We start from the raw sequence: 19635 nt of genomic DNA, 5'->3' as shown, positions 1-19635 counted from the left end.
CAAAATTTCTCAATAAGATAAAGCTCATGCTACATAAAATGCTGGCTTTGGTATCATAAGCAGATATAGGCCTGACTCAGGAAACTGTCATGCAAATGTTTAAGTGATTGCAAAATCAGGACTAAAGTGTGTTTATTTATATCAAAGCATTTCCTAACTAAAGAAACAAGCATATACAAAGTATTAAGAAATGAAGGGTATATAATACTGCTGCCAGCTATAGTCATGCTTCACCATGTAAATCAATGAGTTTCAGAAAAGTAAATGAGAGAGGGAGTTAGCTTTTCTCTGCCCACTACAGTGATTAATTAGCTTATTTTCAATAAGAAAAGTACTAGCTATGGTGTTATCTCACAGGTTTTTTTTTTTCACATTATCAATAGTACCAGAAAACAACAGCTGTCCTTTAGCCCTCTAAAAGGAAAAGGCACATGTGACCATGAAACACTATGAGACTTTGGTAAAAAATGTCATGAGAAAGAAAATCTCTGGACATTGAAGTTGTATTTGTTTATATGTAAGTTGTAATATCCAGGAAAAGCAAAGCTTCCCGTAATAATTTTCTTACATTACTATGACATGCATTTTTAATGTATGGCTTTAACTACCATTGTCTGAAGAAGATTCAGAAGATATAAGAGTTGCCAACTTCTATTATACTACTTTACATGCACTCTAACACCACTGCATTTGTACCAAGAAATCTGGTCTGGAAGGAAAGACAAGGAAATTTTCCCACTGAATGATAAAGATGGTTTATTTCCATAAGCTAAATAAATTTTTCAGGAAACATAAACTCAAAAAATTATTGATGTAGAATGGTTTTTATCGCATCAGCTGCAGAACTCCACTGGGGAAAACAGAAAGGAGAAGCCCTTAGGCCACATTTTGTGTGACCTAATTCTTTCAAGGGTATGTTTCTGCAAATTTTTAGGAAGTGACAATGCAAATGAACAACAGTTCCCACTGTGATGTTTTCATGGAATCTCTGCATAACCTCCAAACAGCAGACTTTGCACCAACACTACAGTACACAGTTTTGTTGTAGAGCTTAATTACTTTTGGATGTAAATGAGCAGAAAAACAATTATCACACACCCAGCAGAAGAAATGGTTATGCTTCTATAAATTTCTGGTATTCTACTGCTGGGATTGTCAATTTAAAATTTCAGTCTCTATGCTGCTGCCAGTTAATGATTAGTCTACTACATTTTGGTGAAATTGCACTCCAGTCAAGGGAAATGAAGTAAAAAGATGAGGGAAAAAAGAAACTAATATTGTTGAAGTCTAATTAGAGTAGCAGGGCCAGTGCTGGACTTAGCTGTGATGAGGCTGACTTTCTATTAAACTCAATACACTGAATTCACTGAGAGCAAGATCAAATGCTATGATTTCATTTTCATGGGTGATGTGTTAATAGGAGTGGGATTAACTTCTTCCTCATGTAGTGATTTTTTTATATTAATGTAAATCAGAATGCAATCATTCTTCTCTTTCGAAGTATAGTTCTAAAACCTGCCACTTTACTTTCAGAAGGATTAGTGCCATGCAGCTTATTTTGAACTAAATCACACTGCTTTAACAAAGAAAAAAAAATTGCTCTATTGACTTCAGCATCATCAGCAATATCTTCCAGAAATACATTTTAACAGCTTCCTATGTCAGACAACCATTTCTTACTTACATGGTTTTAATTCATGCTCCTTTGTTTCTTTCTAAATGAGTACTTGCAGCAAGTGAATGTGCTTTCATTTCCCAGCTTTTCATTTAAAGAGCTAAAGATCACATTTGAGCCATAGTTGAGAAAAACATGCTAATGATTTTTTTAAGAATATAATTGGATTTTATCTCAAAAAAAGTAATCCTCCAAAATCCTCCCCAAACCCCACAAAACCGCAAGCCAACCCCCTTCCCCAGACCACCCCCCCGCCAAACCAATACCCTGATATTGAACTTTGTATTTCCTCCCTAGAACACCTATGTATCATAATATTGCACTTCTCCTTGAGAAGTGTTAATGGGCATTAATCACAGCTTTAGTAGCCATATATGCTGAAATACTTCTGGGTTCCTGACACATGAAGTCACACTTGGTACAATAAGTATTGATAATAAAATCTTTCTGAATGCCAATAAATATATATTGTGGAGAAATACTACATATGAAGCTTCATCCTTCCACCTACAATTATTTAATACAGAAAGATCCAAAACATATATAATTTAGATAAGGCAGAATAGCATTTTAAATGAAAAAGGTCAGATGCATGTACTACACATTTTTCATTTTAAATTGTACACAAAGTCTACTTGTAGACCTTTGAAGTGGATGGCAAATGTGGGTGTTTATTCAGCTGGAACTTTAAGTATTTCATATATAATGCATATGTTCCCTGAAATAGCTTAAATTGACTACTACAAACAAATACCGGGATGTTGTGCACACATCTCAAATATTCTATACAGCATATTAAAAATGTCATATGGACATCAGTTCCCTAATGCTTCATAATGTCTATTCAATAGTAAAAGAAATCAATAAAATTTTGTATCTGATTTTCTAGGAGAACCATAACCCCCCTTTTCTTACACGAATACAAGGAAAATCTAAGGAGTGCATATAATATTTATATATTTTTCTTTTTAATTATGCTGTTCTGAGGATTTTCTCAAAAATTATTTTGAGAAACATCTTTAACATTGAACACTTCTATTGGCAGGAATATTTTCATTGGGAATAACTTTGATAGTCCAAAATCTCTGATGTGTCAATACTTCCACCATGTTGTTTATTTATCTCAAAATTGTTCTTAGCTTTCACCTGTTCCAGTGTCTCACATGAATCAGCTCTTAAAATACAGAAGTTGTACAAATTCAGATTCTATCAAGATAGAAAATGACAGGAGAAGAGACTATTAAGTTAAATTTTGCTAAAGCTATCATCTTGCAACCTATCACCTTATATTGATGGATTCTCACGTTAGCTAGCCCACCAAAGCAATCCACTTGGATAGCTTGGCATTCAATCATAAAATGACTGAATAGTTAAAAATTTTGAAAAATGCCTTTTCCCACCTGAGGTTGACTGTAAAGCTGTACCTGAGCCTGCTGTCTTATGGTTAGGCCCTGGCTTTTTCACTGAAAACTGCCTGAATTAATTACTGAAATTTATATTACTTCAACCGTAGTACAACACACACTGACTGTTGTTATCCTTTAAAATTGCCAGGCCAAAGATGTGGTCTCTATCTAAATGTAAAAGTCCTATGAAGTTTTTCCCCACATACTGCAGAATATATTTCTACACGAGGAGACTGCCATCCTCAGTTGTTCTCTTTTGTATTAATCATGAATCTATCAATCTGAAAAACAAAGCTCATGGGAGCAGAAGATACGCTAATTCAATAAACAGAACAAAAGATTTCATATTGCTTGTCAGAGGATATTAGATTGACCACAATTTTCTCAGCTTTCAGAACAAAGCTGAAAACTCACTTCAAATTAGTATCCTCATAGTCACTATAAAAAGCAGCTATGAAGAAGAAAACAGGACTTGGATCAAGGCAGAAGGCATGAGGTTAAGAGTAAATGGGATTGCTGAGCTGTTGTGAGTCTAATTAGTTTTTGGAAAATACTCAAATTCTATGATAGCTAACATTAAAATAGGTGAGAAATACTTTACCCTGGAAAAATATTTCATGTTGGGAAATGTTGGTTAAATAGAAAATAAGATAGGAGGGTGATTTTTTTTTTAATTAGCAATGAAATAATCGCATTAAGTAATAAATGCATTTTGGCTGTTGCCATAATCATAATTGATTCCTTAGTTGCAATGGTTTCTAGAAAGGAAAATGGTTTAAGTTAAGAAAATGTGCTATTTAACATGCATGTGTAAGGTACTTTGTAATAAGATATGGATTATAACAGTGTAATTGACTGACATTCAATTAAAAAGCTTTAAATTAAGTAGAGATGGGTGTGTATTGAACTGTTGCATTTTAATGCAGTTTTGGTGGTAAATCAAGAAATCATTCTTGAACTGTATCATCAAGGGTGTGGGGCTGTGCATTGAAGGGCAGTTTCTGTAACCAACATGCTGCTCTGTCTAACAGGTGTTATCTCAGCACATGCACATGTTGTTTCCATCTTCTGTACAAAACAGAAAACATTAGGACAAAATTTTAGGTTACTTTTCCATAAAATTTAACTACAACTACCATAAAATAACTTTTTTGGAGTGACAAGCACATATAGGAGTTGAAGATCTGGCCAGTTCCATTTATTTACAAAAGACAAAGAGTTTTTCTCAAAGACATATCAGTTCATAAGTTTCTGAAACAACCACAAGAAATCATCTTACCATCTTAAAAGCATCTAGAAAAATATACTTGGAATGTTTGGAATTATAACATAGACCCTAAAGAATAATTTATATATCGGCATTAAAGTCCAGTATTCACTCCAGGTTTATTGACATAGCAGGAAGTAAGTGTTATTTGAATCTTAAAATTGCTAGTGCACAGAATTCAGTTTGGCTTCAGGAAGAAGAACAGGAGTAACAGAGTGAGGGAATGATGAGTTCTTTGGACCTCTAGATCATGATGTCAATGAGTAGCATGTGACAGAGCCCACCATTGGATATTACGGACTTTCAGTGCTGGAGATCATTCCTTGGAGTTGTTTAATTTTTAATACTGCCAGTAGACCTACTTCACCATAGACCATGTAAACAGGGAAATGGCAAGACCATGGTCTTTAGGGATATCTATAAATAACAAAAAAATGAATCCACTTTTGTCTGTGAAGGTGGAGTAAATGAGTAAGGAAGAGGTATTTCCTACTCCTACGATGTAAGGTCAAATTCACTCCACGCATATAGATGTGTTTTCTATTTTAACTGAGGTACAAAGAGATCTGCAAACAGAATCTAAGATAAGGCATCTACCATTTTAAGCAGAAATAACATTAGTACAAGGTACGTAATATTAAATATCTAGTAAATTGACCTTAGTGGAGTTTACAAACTTGGACCTAAATACAAGATGCAGCTATTTGAATCACCATTTGTACTCCAGCTATATATTGTGACTATCCTTTTGCACAATTTTAACACCATTTGTTAGTTATATTTTATTTATTAAAAGAAATCAATAATCTATGTTTTATTTTTCAGAGAAATATTTTCTTAGAAATAGCAAACCAGGAAAAAGCATTTAAAATTATTCTACTTTACACAACATGTTATAAGCTTCAGCATGTATTTTAAATGCTCCTGAAGAACTGGATATTTGTGGTTTTTTTAGTTTGGTACTCACCATTGCTTCATGTTGAACAATTAAACTGGTCAAATACATTGTTTCTCCATGAATGACAATGAAAAACACACTGTCAGCATGTTTGCTAGATGTCATTGAATCAGCACATATGGTAGGAATGAAATCTCATTTTTTCTTCTAAATGTGTAGATCACATGTTGCATTAAGTGGAGCGTAACTGCCACACAATGTTTGGATTTTGTACCATTACATCTCAATAACTTCTTCTAATTTCATCATTATAGCATATAACTAAGATGCTGACATTTTTTTTTTTCTGATGAATGTTGTCTTTTTAACATATTATTTAATAACTTCCATATTTCTGAACCCCACTATTGATTAGAATAGGGATTTGAACAAATAAAATACATATATTTTGTTGGCCACAAACAACTGATCAAATACAAAGAGATGAAAATCAAAACATAAACCCAGGAATGAAAGACCTTGAGCATCAGTGAACATTGGCTGCTTACCTGACTTCTAACATGAGCTTTCATGGGCTTCAGTAGAACCCTGAATCCACCAGGGACTTTTTCTGATGAATATCCTGACTATCATTCACCGCTTCATTTATAAATAAGACCCCACAATAACGTCTTTTTTCTCCTGTCTTTCAGGTGTATAGCTGGTATATTTGGATATTTATGTCAGTGGGCATTTACTTTATGGCTTGTTAGCTTTGGTAATAAGTTCCCATTTATGTCCTAACTAGCATGTACATAAGTTTTTCAGTGAGCCACACTAACACAGAAATATAGTTTGAAATATGCTTTAAAATGACAAACTACTAATTAACATAAAAGGTAAGTGGGCATGGCTACGGTACATGGTATCAGTCATTTATAAAAATTTTTTGCTTTACTATTTAGAAACTGATGTGTTGAGCTATACATCTTGATACACATACAAACTTTTACAGTTCTAAGCAATACTAATAACATGCTTTTACTATACGTAAAGCCTCTAGGATTGTTGGCAATATCATAAAAATAAATAAGGTGTAGAAAAAACCTCTTCAAACAAGAAGCCTAATAAGGCACAGGATTTTCTCTAAAATAAGTCAGTACAAGAAGAAACAATCTTGAAGTATTTTTCTCTTTCCACATAAGCTCTGGAGGTTAATAAAACATAAAATAAAGTCAGTAGTATGACTGCTTAGCTAACCCCAAAGTTTTTCAAAAGACGTAAGGCAAAGATCATCTAAGCTTATTTCATAACTACAGTCATCCACGTGATGAAATCATCGGCCTGCAGTAAAAGTTAAATCAGATGCTGGATGAAGAAAGAGTGTATTTCAACAATATTACCAGGTAACTTTTAGACTTAAATTGGTATGAAGACAAAGATAAGAGAAGAAATGTAGATAGAATGGTAAGCTGACACACATTAACTGGATTTTCATGCCAACATAGGAGAGTTGAAAGTCAAAGTGTAAAATTGAAAGGTGTTTTCTGGTGTCTTGTCCATTTGTCCACAGTACAACATCACCATGGATTTTTCTCCAATTAATTGTGATTTTTAGCTGTGTTCAAGTAGTTTGGAACTGTACTGGAAGCTGTAAAATGAGAAAGTTCCAACACCCATGTAGAAAGGTAAAGATGTCTGATACCTCTACATTTATCTCCTTTCCATGGTAAACAGCATTTAATCTTTCCAAGAACTGAAATCACACATGAAAAAAGAAATGTAAGTAACAAGGACAGTCTTTCCTTCCCCACAAATAACAGTAGGATGAAAGAGTAGAAAAAGGATTGGAAGGAAATGCTGTCTTCTGGAAGTCTTCAGGAAGCATGAAGATTATGTACATTTAAGAGGATAAAAAATCAGATTTCATTTAAACACAACTGATAATACATTTCAGTTAATTAAGATGATCATCATGATGTCAGTAGATAAATCTCTTTTGCTTCTTGCAGTGGCCTTCTGCCACTTCTACCTTCACTCTCAGTTTATTTCTTTCAGGAAACAAAGAGGCCCATTTATGCAAATAAACTTGATATGGGCAGATATAAACTACCTTTCTGATGGCTGATATTGAAGGTTTGTAATGCATTAGTTTCTGACAACACCGACTCAGTTTCCAGAACGAATCCTGTCCACAGGAAGAATTGTATGAGGTACATATAGAGTTGTAAAAAATTACTGTCTGAACCTTCCCACACAAAGGCTGAAGAAATGTAGAATCAGGTAAGCAAGATAAGACAATAATTACCAGGGACAACGAAAATTCCACATCTTCCTGCTGGAATATACTTGCAAGTAGTTTATCTTTCCATTTCTCATGTCTTTGTCACTTCATCCAGAAGAAACGGTAGGATTTGGTAGGCTTTAGCCATTGCAGAACAATCAGCCCAGCATCAGGAAGGTTCCTCTCTGGACTTTTCCATCCATTCCTAAGATGCTAATCTATCTGAAGCTTAATCGGAACTCCTTTCTACTTTGCAACATTACAGTTCTATTTCTCATTCTGAAAGGACTCACTAACCCTTGGTATTGGGTAAATATCCAAAGTAACACAAAATTTTGAACTTCTGAAAGTTCACAGGCTACCTGTGCAAGTGCTGGTCATTCCTGTTTAGAAAATTTCGCAGTCCTTACTCTACAAAATGCAGCTAAGCTCTAAGTCTGATAACAAGATTTTCATGAGACAACAGTTAAATCAATTATATCTGAAACAATGTGTCACTAAGACGCATCATTGTAATTTTCCAGTGTGAAGTCAGTGGGAACTATAAGAGAGTGATTTTGTGCTAAATAAGAGATAATACAGTCATACCCACTTAAATGTTTGTATTCAAATTAAGGGCCAGGAGCCAAAACAGAAAGCAAACCTAATTTTTAGACTGTAGTCTCCAACTTCAGGAAACCTGTTAATATACTTAAATCCATCCCAGCTTAAGAAATATACTTGATTATGTTCTTAACTATAACCCAATGCTTCGTTATGGGATGTTTCCCTAAATTCATTGCCGCAAGAAACAGTTCTTCAAATCACTGTCGGAAGATCCTTTCTCCAAATCTCGGAGATACATTACCAGATCTAAAACTAAGTGTACATGATTGAAATATTCCTTTTCATTCAGGATCATTTGTTAACTTTGCACACTTCTTTCATATACAAATAAATATGTTCATTCTCAGTGGTCTGAAACGGTGAATGATATGAAATGCAGTGAAATGTTGTGAATGATAGCAAAGTAAACAAAGATGCTGTGGCTTATTTAGGGTCATCTTGTAAACAGGCCAGCCATGTGCTCATCAGGCAGGGACTGCACTGGGCTGGGTTATCACACATGGGTAATGTGCCACATTCTTCTCATGCCACACTGTCGCATTCCTTACTACACTGGTTGTAATCTCACAGGCTCACAGCCACGATAGAGAGTGCAACAGCAAAGTTACATGATCCTTCATTTTAAAGCATCTTCTGGGAGATACTGTTAAGGCTAATTAATTAGTCAAAAAATTTTGGGATGAACTATGACCCTGCTAAATATAAAAGGAAGTGCTAAATGCTACACAGCCCATGTTTTTCATTTTTTCATGGTAATACAAACCTTTCTTATTATCTAGAAGATCTATGTTAACTTGATAAAAACCTTGGAATATACTGTAACTCCAAATTCTGGATTAATCCCTGATTTAAACAAGGAAAATGGAGATCTGAACAGTCTCTCCAATTCTTGGCTGTAAACAGAAATGGAATAAAATCAGATCCCATCTACTGCTCATGCTCAGAGGTACACAGGGAAATTAGAAAGGCATTTCTGCATTGGCAGTTTCACTCAAAATGGTTTCTTGAATTGAGAAACAATACTAAAGATATAAAACAAAATAAGAAAATAGAAACTTTAGCGTTTCTCTGGCTAGAAAGTATTTTTCTTCTTGTAAGAGATTAATTAGGTTTATACTTCTCTATTATGAAGAGACCCAAGACTGACTCCACAACACGTTACAAAATAAGTGATTCCATTCTATTGAGTTAGATGGAATGTCATCCAGGAATAAATATTTATGCAATTAGACATGTTAATTTTGTACAAGGCAATGCTCTAACCTAAGGCAAACAAAATGGAATCACAGAAATTAACTTAAACAAAAGTGAACATAAATTTGGAAAGCGGCACATTTTTAATAAAGAAGTGTACTCGCACAGTGATGTGTGAATTCATTTTCATAGACTTTAATATTTTTCTGACAAAAATAAATTATGATTTAAAATTTACAACAAAGTTTTGACAAAAACTTGTGTTAAAACAAGAAGGATCGGTGTACAGGAAGGGGTAGGAAGAATTTAGCTCTGTTCTTTCACAACTTACATATTTTCACTCATACTTTTGTAAAAGTGCAAAAATCTCTAGCCACTTTTGGAATTCCAGGCATAGCTATTCTATTTAGACTGTATATCTACATTTTAAATATTCATGCCATCTTCAGCACATCAGTATATGAAATGATTCACCACTTTCCTGATACTGAGCCAAGGAAACAGGTTGGTTTCTATTTATAGAAGACTCTTTGTAAAGGAAGGAAATGCAAGGAAAACTAAAGATACCAAATAAACAGCACTTACAATTGTGGTCTACAAGGTACAGTATGAAGTTCTCTAATAAGAATTACGGCAAGGGAAGGCTTGTTCTATAACAGTCCAGAAAAATCTCCATTATCCTATTCTCTTACTTTATGATTTTAAAAAAGTCTTAGATTTCTAAGAAATTGAAAGGCTATTGAACTAAATTCTTTCTCTTTTTTTTTTTTTTTTTTTTTTTTTGGTGTGATTTGGTTTGGTCTGATTTTTTTTTTGTTTTAATCATACCATGGGAGAAATGACATTTTTTCCAGGAACATACAACATTTTTTGATCTTTACTTGATAGAGTGGAATAATGCCAATTAATAGAACAATGCATTAGAAGCTTTGGCTCTCTGTAAGAAAGAATCAAATACTCAGATACTACAAAAAATATTTTGGGAGAAAAGTTACCCATGTCTGAAAAAGTCCACATTAAAAAAAGAATTAGATAGATTTTTTAAAAATAAATTACATATTTTGAGTTTTTAAATAACAATGGAATGAAAAGTTAAAAATATTGACTGTTCAGAACATAATTTTTGATGTAAACTTAAGTATAGAAGTTTTCTGTTACAGAATCAAGCCTTGATTATTTTCTTCCAACCAAAAATTCCAAACTAGAAAAAGTTAAAAAATTTTCAATGACTGAAAGGTAGCTTTTGTCAGAATCATAGAACTATTTGGGTGGGAAGAGACCTTAAAGACCCTTTGCTTACAACCCCCCTGCCATGGGCAGGGACACCTTCCACTAGGCCATGCTGTTCAAAAGCCCATCCAGCCTGGCCTTGAACACTTCTAGCTTCTCTGGGAAACATGTTCCAGTACCTCACCATCCTCACAGTGAAGAATTTCTTTCTAATATCCAATCTGAACCAACTCTCTTACAGTGTACAGCCATCCCCTCTTGTCCTATGTGTAAGGAAAATACTATTAAGGCAAAAAAAGCTAATTTTTTTTGTTCAAATCGAAGTCTGTGTACATTTCTAAGCTCTGATTTGCAAAAATTTCTGTATATACACAAAACTACTCATACAGTTGAGTTCAGTCAAAAGGCAGGGAACTACTCACAAGTGCAAACTTGTGTTTGCCAAAGCAAGGAGTTTAGAACTTGATCATGCACTGATAATAAGGCTATGCAGGTACTAAAAAAATTTAAAAAATTTGAATGTAGAACATGTGTTATAAAGTATGCAAAACAGACAAATCCCAGCTAACTAAAATTTTTTCCTTCTTTTGAGAAAGCAAAAAATGTGTTATCGCTTCCTCATCAGTAGGCTGTTACAAAAAAAAATAGGGAAAACTGAATTTGAATTTACATAGTATAAGCTACAGATTTCTGAACTATGGAAGAACACATTATTGCCATTTTTATTTCTGTAGAAAGCATAGTAATGGAAGAGGAAAAAGATCTTTAGCCTTACCTTCAAATATAAATTTAACATTTTGTTTTCTGTTTTGTCTTATTCTCATTTCTGTATTGTCAGAAATAGTAATGAGTTTCTTTCTTCTGTCTGTCAAAGTCCCCTAGAAAACATTTGTAATATAGTAGCATATAAACTAATCCCAAAACCTGTTTGTAAAATGTATTTTTGATTGTTTCATTCTAGAGTTCTAGCTTTAGAATTAGGTATTAATTTACTTATTTTAAACAAATGTTGAAGTTTCTTAGTGCATCACAGGTACCGAATACAATTGTGCAGTAGAGATTCCTAAATAAAAAAACCTAAAATCAGAGTTAGTAATCTAACCAATACAGATGCTAGGAACTCTGAGATGTGTACAGGTTACAAATCATAAAGCACGATATTTATTTTGAGGTAGAAAGATCTGCATACTCACTTTTTGAGGAAGAATGTTCAAAACTCACACAGATATGAATTCTATAATGAAATATTTCAAAGAGGTGATATCTCAATTCTGAATTTATTTTTGATACAGTTTGTACACAAGCTGCTTAATTTTTGATAAATCATGCTGAATTGCAATACAACATATTCAATGGATTATCAGGAGATGTATTACAGGACAAAGGCCTGAGGTATAGAAATGTAGGCAAAATGTCAGTAAGGGAAAAAGAGACACAGGAGTTATATCAATGTACAGGAATTTTATTATTGACCCACATAATCTCATGTGAGGTTAACAGTAAAATTTCAGGACATTGGAATACAAAATGGAAAAAAAGTCCTCCTAGAATTTAGTATGTTTTAGGTCAAATACAGCCCTAGAACAGATGTAATTTCAGATATTTTTGTGTTTACTGGCTGAAATTACCTTTTCTGTTTTCCAGTTGCTGATAACTTTTTGCCTCCTTATAAAGACTCCTGAATTGCCCTCCAGGGAAATGTGTCTATACTGGGGGAAAAGGAAATCAATGCCAATGGATACAAGTTTCTTCTACCATGTACAAGTATTTTCTACATTATTAGGTTTCTGAATAATTTTCTGAAATCTAGAACCTACTTAAAATTACCAAAGCTGAATTTTGAACCAAATTAGTTTAATTCTTAGCATTTCTCATTAGAATTTGATTTGCACATTGTTGAAGCCACTGGAAGGCAAACACAAAGGCTAACATTAGCCTAAGGTTAGTCTCTTAGTCTCTTCAACATTTACAGGACAGGAAGAGGTCAGATTTCTCCTGAGGTGAATCAAAATGCCTAAAATTAGATTCTTGTTGGGAACTGACTTCTAGAGAAACTTTCTACTCACAAATGAGTAGAGAGAAATTCTATAGAAATAATCCTCCTTAGCATAATTGCTAACCTTTTGACACTCGTTGATTCTTCTTTCTCCTCCTTCCCCTGTTAAATTCTCTCTTATTCTGGATGCATTTTAATTTCATGTTAGGCCAGATTTTTTTGGTGTGTGTGTACGTGCAATATTAAAAAATCCAATATTTTTAGTACTTATTTATTTTATATTTTGGGGCCCTAGAGTTGGAGGAACACGTGTTATTCTTTTACCCTCTGTCCTGCAAACATTTTTTCCTTTCATTTTCTCTATGCATCTCACATGTTTGTAGGCAAATTCAGCCCACAAACCCAGCAGAAATACCAGCCATACTTATTTTTGTTGCTAGATTAATTTTCAGACAAAATACTTAATTGAATTAGGTGTCTTAGGGGTGAGCGGAAGGAAGCAGCAGGGCCCTTTGACCAGGAGGGAAGGTGAGAAAGTGACTGCCTCTTTCAGCAGAGGGAAATACGATAGTCACTCTGTGACTGTGGGCAGACAATCTATTCCAGCTGCCGGAGCAGACTCTGTAACTTTGTTTAAGAAGCTACCACGTAAAGTTACCAACCCTGGAGACTCATCATTGCTCCACCTACCCTCTCAAGCACTCTCTATTTTCTTTAACCAACCATATATAACTTTGGTAACATAAGCGGGAGTAAAATGTAATGAGGAAAAACTTTTTTGAGAGAAGCTTTTGATATGAAACATGTTTGGTTTTTTATACATAGGGCAAATTATAGTTATGTGCTGAAAGGTAGCAATGACTCAGATAGCACATTACAAATTTTGTGAGAGACATCAATACAAGTTTTCTGTTTGGTTGGTTTTGAAAAGCAAAGTACTATTTTATACTATGTATTGAATCACTGGTAGCCCCAGGTTCAAACTGTTCCTTCTCTCCCTCCCTGCCAATCATCTAGATACTGGCACCAGGACGGACCTTCACTCATGAAAACCAACAAATACAGGCCCTGGTGCAGCACAATTCTACTTCTGTTCATACCTGTCCATGGTATTAGTGGATTTAAAAAAAATCTATTAGTAACAAAAAATAAGAAGCATATCTACAGTCATAGTTGCTGCTGTGTCACATTGTCCTGAGGGTGTTTATATGGTCACACGTACAGGAGTGACTATAATCTTTCTTGCACCCTCCCCACCCCAAAAACAATGTGCCTTAAAAAAATTCAGTTGGTGTTCTGGTGATAACATGGATGCATGAAAGCAAGGCATTACATTCCTGAATATGCATGCTATTCATGCTTCCTCTTTTCAAGATACTTCCTTTTTTCAAGAGCAATAGTGTGTTGCTTGTGAATAGGAAGGATGGGGTATAAAACAGCAGCAAAAATATGTACTTCTAATTGCTGTGAGTAAAAATTACAGTAAAGCAACAATTTATGGAAGAATAAACAGTTTGCCTCTGAATCATTCTTGTAAAACGAATTCTATTATGGGCACTTTCGTCACAGCCACTTGTTTTTCTTGTGGGGTCCATTTCCCCCAGTTCTTCCCCGCAAGTTGCTATTCAGGAAACCTGTGGTTTGCTTAAGACAGGATTAACACCTAAATTTAATCTATAGTAAAAAAAGACAGATGTATGTTATTCTTATGGCTAGCTTCATATAGAAAAATTATTTACTAATTCCATAAATAATTTATGTTGTAAAATATCTCAATATAAATTGCTAATACATGACCAGCTGACCTTCCCTTGTATGTGTGGACAGAAGAAATAAAATGTCGTATTTTACATGTTGATGAAAAACAGAACTGGGCACAGAAGTATTTATTACATGTAAAGACATTAAGCAGTGAGATTGTCAATTAATTAATAACTAATGAACTGTTATAATCTTCTTTCTTACTAAGCCAACAGTATACTCCCCTGGTCCCTTTTTAATAATTGAATATGAGTCAGTTTAAAAGTCAATGCATTTAAGATGGCTTTGATAATGTCAATAAGTGGGGATTCTCCTGCCTTGTTCTACTGCTGCCTAATTCACCACAATTATGCAGTGCTTCATTAACTTCCATCTTATTATAAAAGAAAGTGAAATTTATCATAAGCACACATTAAATGGTGTGACTTCAGCTTCCTGCAATGGGCAAAGTAATGATTAAAATATATGCCTGCAACCTTATGGCCGGTTGGAGGGATGCCACTAATGTTTGAAAAATAATGGTATTGCGTGACAGTTGTTATGGTGGCAGGGGGTGATGTGTCAGTCATTTATTCCCTGTGGTAGAAACTTCATATGGGGAAGCAAAAAAAGCATCACATGACTGGCATTTGTAAGTCTAACTTGTCTTATACTAACCAACTGGCTTTGCTCCCCTTTTGAGAGAGAAAAAAATCAGCATTGATTTAGCCAAAGTGAATCTTATTAATTTTAAGAACAAAGCAGCCTGGATTCAGTATCCTTTAAGGTAAATTCAGGAGTGAATTTACCTTAAAGGAGAGTGTGGATATAAGATCAGAAAGAAGTTCTTCTAAGATTACTTCCCTTTCCATTTTAATTTGCATTTGAAAAAAAACTGAATTGTTCTTGGACTTTTTTATGTATCCCACTTAACATGCACCCTTTCAAGCTGATGCCACTCAAACTTTTATCATATTTCCAAGAGAGCAAAGGATAGCTAATAATATGTGCATGTTGGATTGACCACAGACAATAATGACAATAAAAATCTTAGTGTAAAAATGCTTATTTGCAATTTCCACACACAATATCTACAATGTCTCATGAACTTCACATTGGAATACTACACATGGAAGAACAGAAAATTGGTTGAGCCAGGATTTACTCAAAACATGTGAAAGAATAACTCTGTACACTATATTCACTGAACAAATAACAATTTCAGCACACGTTAGCATTAGCCTAGGAGTTCCTATTTCTCTGCAGTACAGTCAAGAGGGAAATGCATCTTCTTCAAAAATATTAATTCATAAGTTAAATGTGTGAATGTTGAACCACAACAACAAAAAACAAGCCCCCCCCGACCCCCCATCCCCCCATCTAAACAGGATTTGACAGAAGAGTAGAGTGAAATAAAACATGACTGATTTGAACAGCAAAAAATAAGCCAGTCATATTATTTTATGAAAGTGTTCACCTACAGATGAAGATTAATGGAACTGATTAGAGATAGTTAATCAAAAAACTCCACAAACAATCCCTCCCAATAATTTCTGAGAAAGATTTTGCAGTCTTCTTCCATAGAAATCATACATATACTGAACCAAAGATTATACATCATATCTTATTTAAGAGTGTTACAAAATGAATTAATATTAGATATTCATTGGCTTTGGAATGGATTTAGATTTCATTAGAAATTGAGCTTTTTGTGGGTTAATGGAGCAGGAAAAGCAGCAATCACAGCAGTAGATCCTCATTCTCATAAACTACTATGTAGTTTGGAAAATAAATAATGTGCATTGTTTCTAAACACATAAGGAAATAGATTTACTACATTGACTGAATATTCTGCTACATATTAAGAGCAACCACAAGAAAGGAAATAATTAAGAGTAAAAACCTCTAAAGGTCACACAGTCAGTAAAGAAGAGAGTGGGTACATCATAGAAAATAAAATTTTAAAAGGGAGAAAGCAAAATCAATCTAATTGTTCCCAAGCTTCTTAACATGGTGTTGCTTTCATCTTATTGACTAACACAGTTGCACCATATAAACCCCATTATAATCTTCCATCTTGACACCAATCCTTCCAGTTCTAGCCTCCTTGACAGAAACGGTTCCATTTTCAAGTCAACTCAAAACACAGCTGCTGTCATCTTCCTAGCCTGGAGCTCTGACGTAAATAACCACACCATTTTTGCACACCTTTCTGTCTTACCATTTTCCACCATATCAGGCTCAGAGTTCTGGTTCTGTAACTATCACTCCCTCTTCTACTCACCCCCTTCACAGCTTATCAACCTACTCTAATTTCCATACTACTCTATCGACCAGCTTGCAACATGTTTTATTGATTGCTCCTTACAAACAGCTTTGTATCAAAAGAAACTTTTCAAAGCTTTTTTATTAGAAAGAGGAAACTGAGAGGTGATAGAAAAAGAGTGCTCAAAATCCTCTGCAGTATGAGCTGAAAGAATCCTATATCATGCCTGGTACCAATTCTAGGTGTTCAGTTTCCCTAGAGCAGCTGCTAAACTTACTAACTGTAGCAAGCACAGATGTGTGTCAGCTCTCTTCAAAAATCTGTCAATATCTTGGCCAAATATTTTTGACTAAATAGATAATTCATTTTCAGTGTAGTAAGGTGTTTCAGCAAGAAGCAGCAGCTAAAATTTTTCAAAATGAAAGAGAAAATGCATATAAATCCATCTTCATCCCTCCTAGTTTTGTTCATATGAGTCAGAAGGCTGCTAAGAGATGTTACCATTATATCCATCTGAGAGACAGGAAAGGGAATCCCCTCACTTCCATTAAAGCTGTGGTAGAGCTTATGAGAACCTACAGCTGCAGTCACAGAGGAGATGACTGGTTCCTTCTGAAGGTTCTGTGATTACTGAAAATTAAATAGCTCTAATTTATATAATTCCCTTCAGTCCTGCCAACATCAATATCCTTCTACAGACATAACTATCTCACTACCATTAATGAACAGACTGGAGAAATGATGGAGAAAAATTAATAGGGAGCAGCACAGAAGACCTCAAACCCTCAGAGAATGGAACACGAGTCTTCTCTATAAAAGAGGGATGCTCTTATTTCCCTATGTGCAGTCACTACTCCAAAAGCTGTGTGAATGGGTGTATAGCTACACACATGTTCTGGGAGAGTCCTACAATGCACAAACAATTGCTTAAATATGTGAAAATCATGGGTTTGAATTAAAAAAAAAAACAAACAACTCTGCAGCTCTATACTTTCTTTTGGACAGAGGAGAAGACTATGAAGGGCAATGTGGAACTGACAGGAAAGCAATTTCTTTCCTAATACAGGTAAACATTTATCTCCTTAGTAAATATCTGGAAAAGTTATTTGTATCATTTGATAAGTCTAGGAGTTTTGAGAAGGAGTCTGACTGAAATATTTCAGATTGGTTAACCAGAGCTTCGCACACAGCAATCATGTACTCTTTTGAAAAATTACTTTCATTTTAGCTGCTCATTTTTGATCAAATGATTGCATCAAAAAAGGGGTTCAGCTTGGGTTCAGCTGAGGAGCAGCATGGAGGAAATCCTGTGTATTGCTTGCAACACAGCTACTAGAAGCTATAGTAGGCTATTTTAAACTCTTTAACTGTCAACTGATTCAACTTACCCAGCTTTAAATCTTATTACTTATGGTTCAATTTATGCTGATGATGACCTTTACAATCAAAGAAATTGGAAGACAACAGGCGTTAGGTATGCAAGGATGCATACCATATCCAAGTTACTGAAAATAGCTATATGAAAACAAGAGCTTTGTTGTTTCTTTTTTTTGAAAATTGCAAATGAGACCTATTAGTAATAATGTTTTCACCCAAGACTCTAAAAACAAAGAATTGTTATTACAAATTATTATAAATGCTAATAAATATCATAGAGTTACCCATGTAATACAAAGATCCTTTTCTTTTGAATGCTCATAGATCTTGTTATGCTTATTTTCAGAACTGCCCTGACAGGAAATAATGTGCCACTACCCTTATTATATGGACAACAAACCAGAACACAAGAAGCTTTGGAAGAGCAAAGTTAAAACTTGTTTATGATCCCGAGCTGACCCTGATTACAAACATTTTGAAATCTCTTATATTAAACATGTTGACAGATGTTTGAGTAGGAAAGAGAATTTGATCAGGACAATTGTTTGATTAGGTGTGAAAGGCTGTTTACCATGTTTAAAACCAGAATGTAGAGATGTTAAGCAATGTACTATGAGGGAAGCTTGGATGCTGACACAAAAGAATTTAAAAAAAACCTCAAACATTTCCTCAGCAGACAGTGGTTAAATTTCTCCCAGCAAGGGAACCATAAATTCAAGAAGACTGGAAATATGCAAACCGAGTAATTTCATTGCTCTAATAGTTCCATTTTAAGGGTAGCTTTTTCTCCTGTTAGGTTATCTTTTCCTCTTTCCTATGGTAAACCAGTGCAGACTGTCAATTAGTTCATAAATAACCTCATCTCAGAACTTCTGGTATTCAGTTAAGCTAATTACATGATTGCAGGCAGTCCAAACCTCAAGTGGTTGTTCCCTTCTACAATCCTGGCAAAGGCTTCGGGAATTTCTGGCTATGTTAAATAAAAATTTAACACACTGTTTACCAGAGATCAAGTGGAGTCATAAACACTGCAGCAGTTTTGATATTGTAGCAGATTAGATTTTGTTTGCTTTTATTTCAGTTCATAGTAGCCCAATAATACTGTGAAACCCTGAATTCAGAGTGGAAGTCTCCGATAAACCAGCTGTTTCAAGAACCAAAATAATAAATATTAAAATACTGTACTTAATACAAATGACTGGAAGGTAGTTTTAATGATCAAAATTAATTCCATAAGTGATACACAACATGGAGTAAAGACCTCATTGCAAAATAAAAATGCTTATTTTTTTTACTGCTTAAAACTTGCTCACGAATACTACTGAGCAGATGTATCTATTTTTACGCTGAGAATGAAAAAAATTATTTTCACACTTAGGAACATGTTAAAGAAGACTTTGACTCCCTGAAACAGCAAGTAAGCTTGGCTTTGGTTATTGGATGTGAAAATATTTTTTACAAGAGGCATTAAAAATGGCACTGCTTAAACACAGCATCTAAATATCATGGTATCACGTATTATACCACGTGTGTGGTATAAACACAAGTTTACACCAAATTTGTAGTAATTTCTGCTACTGATTCTATCACTTCTCACTGTCTTGTACATATCACACCTAACTTCTGAGCTTCAGGTGAAGTATACTTCCTTTCTCACTCTTCCTCTTTTAACTACTAATATTTCTCTTTTCTTCGCCTTAAGAATCAGCTCAAGTGT

The 19635-nt window shown here is 34.4% G+C and overlaps 1 protein-coding gene across 1 annotated transcript in view; it reads right to left on the bottom strand.

Moving 5' to 3' along the window:
- The window catches only part of PACRG (parkin coregulated), a 215307-nt gene that overhangs the window by 14598 nt on the left and 181074 nt on the right, over positions 1-19635 (bottom strand). The window lies entirely within an intron of this gene.

Source organism: Corvus cornix, chromosome 3 (genome assembly GCF_000738735.6).
Source record: "Corvus cornix cornix isolate S_Up_H32 chromosome 3, ASM73873v5, whole genome shotgun sequence".
Lineage (NCBI taxonomy): Eukaryota > Metazoa > Chordata > Aves > Passeriformes > Corvidae > Corvus > Corvus cornix.
The sequence above is the reverse complement of the archived record's forward strand: the minus strand, read 5'-3'. Positions and strand labels throughout refer to the sequence as shown.